This window comes from Phyllostomus discolor, chromosome 11, assembly GCF_004126475.2.
Source record: "Phyllostomus discolor isolate MPI-MPIP mPhyDis1 chromosome 11, mPhyDis1.pri.v3, whole genome shotgun sequence".
Lineage (NCBI taxonomy): Eukaryota > Metazoa > Chordata > Mammalia > Chiroptera > Phyllostomidae > Phyllostomus > Phyllostomus discolor.
This window is the reverse complement of record NC_040913.2, coordinates 29559891-29562380: the sequence shown is the minus strand read 5'-3', so window position 1 is coordinate 29562380 and position 2490 is coordinate 29559891.

Genomic DNA, 2490 nt, shown 5'->3' with positions numbered 1-2490 from the left:
TGTGATGGAAAAAGAAAATAAAAAAGTTAGTGCTGCTCCACAATCAATTATTTATGATTTTCACTGACTGTCCACAATGTGCCAGACAGTGTGCTAACCTGGAAATAAGGAAATAAAACTGTCTTTTTAGCTTTAAATAGCTTTAAAGACAAATAAAGCTTTTGTCTTTAAATATTTCCAAGTCCAGTTTGGCAGAGAGGCTTTTGTGCTACAATATGATAAAAATATTCAAAGGGAAGTACCACAGAACATGGAAGCACAGTATAGGACCATCTAAGCACCTGATGAATCTGGAAAATGTCATTTGGTGAAACCTGATGTGAGTCTAAGACCATGAGTAACATTAAACAAGTTGGATAAAAATATTTCAGCTTAAAGAAGAATCAAAAGATGAATCTGGGAAAATACAACTCACGCTGTTGGTTTTGTGGTGTAGAATATTTTATGGAAGGTTTAGGTATGAGTCTGTAGTTGTAGGCATGCATAGGAAAATCATGAAGAATCTCATGAGCCATAAAAGAAGTTTGGAGTTTGTCAGGAAACCAGTGGGAGAATTTTAAGTTGAAAAGTAACCTGAGATTCACGTTTATGAAAAACAAATCCGGCAGATCTGAGAATATATTGGAAAGATCAAGAGATTCAAAAGAATCAAGAGGGCAGGGTTAATCTTACTAACCATGCAAAGTTCTGTTCAGCTGTTTCCCAAGTACAAAGCTCCTTACATTTACTCCCATGGCACCCTGTGCACGTCTCTGCCATAGTTAACTTACTGTAAAGAACCAAGCTCATCCGTTCACAAGTAGGTAGTTTCTAGCACACTCCTGGGTATGCAGTAGACTTGATGAATTCTTCCAGAGTGAGTGAGTGAATGAGATAACAAGTCAATCAGTGTGTGAGAAAGCTGTGAAGATTCCTAACAGTGATTGATATGGTTTACATATTTACCTTTCATAGGATGATAAACCACACTAAAATTGACTTATTTTATCTATAAAAATACTTAATATTTTTTTCTGGAAAACTTTTCTAATATCCAGTCATGTTCTTAGTGGAACAAAGTCAGCTATTTGAAGAAGATAGGAACTCTAAGAAATGTTGAGTCAGTTCTTTTGTTAATTAACTGTATATATCAGATATCAGAGTGACTATTTCAATAATGTGAGCAAATATGAGGTGAATGCAGCTTTTTTGGTATAAAAGTTTTAAGGTACTAAGTTAAACTACTCAAGAGGTCAAGGGATTTCTCAATGGGTTAGGTTTGAAAAGAGTAATAAATATATCTGTATTTATGTAATATCATTTTTTAAAGTATAATAGCAAATACAGAGATGTGGTTTGTTTTTTAAAAGCTGTTATTTTTGTTATTCTTGCTTAATAAAAATCTTTGTAATTTATTCAATGTACCATAGTTAATTTAAACAGCACATGAAATTTCAGGCAGATATTAGAGCATAAATATCCAGAATACAAATATCAAAATAATGCTTACAAGTAGAGAAAAGATTTATATTTTATCTTAAGTAATTAGCACATTTTGGGAATGTTTTTATACATAATTCTCAACTCTCAGAGAGCAGAAGCATGGATTGTCCAAAACTATTAATAATCCAGAAGGCATTTGTTTTCAATTTGGGGATATAATTTTTGTGTGTGTGCATGTGTGCGGTAACATTACCACATTATTGTGTGTTACTTAAGCAAAAACTCAAATTACTTTACATTTCCTGCATACATGGGAAATTGTTTACCAAATAAACTATAAGGTTACTTAGAAATATGTTGGGCTTTGAAGGTAGTAAAAGCTAATCTACAGGTAATCAATATGTCACAATACACTTATTACTTCATTTTATTAGATCCATTCACATTTCCTTAATTTTTATACAGAGTTTTACTTCATAGGCATTTAGTTAATTCAGTATTTTTCTGTACTATTTTGGTCTGAACTAAGAATATTTACTGTTCAATGGTAGCAATTACCAATTAGTTAAATACACAGTATATTTTCAACATTAAATAACAACTATATTTCCTATGGAAAAGTTGAATATGTACCTATAATCATTAATGTTCAAGGATAAATAGTCAATCATATTCAACATACACTGTTAATACTAATTATCTTTGAGTGAAGTCAAAGTCATTAGTTCCTTTTGTTTGTTCATATAAAAAACACTATTAAATGTGTGCTACTTTGTATGAAAGATTATACTGAGATCCAGGGCCATAATAATTACAAAAATAGAAAATGAAACAAACTGTGAAATAAAATAACTTTGGAAAAAATGTAAGTGAAGTAGCTATTCAAAGGAAATAGAATTGGCCAAGGTTGGACAGGTAAATCGAGTCCATAGGCACATAGTCCAATAGGCACATAAGCTTGTGCTCTAGTTCTTGAATGAAACTAGAAACAGGGAGAACCAAGAAGAGGCAACCCAAATAGTCTCAGCAGGGAGAGTGGTTTACCAGTGAAAGAATGGATTCCTAGTA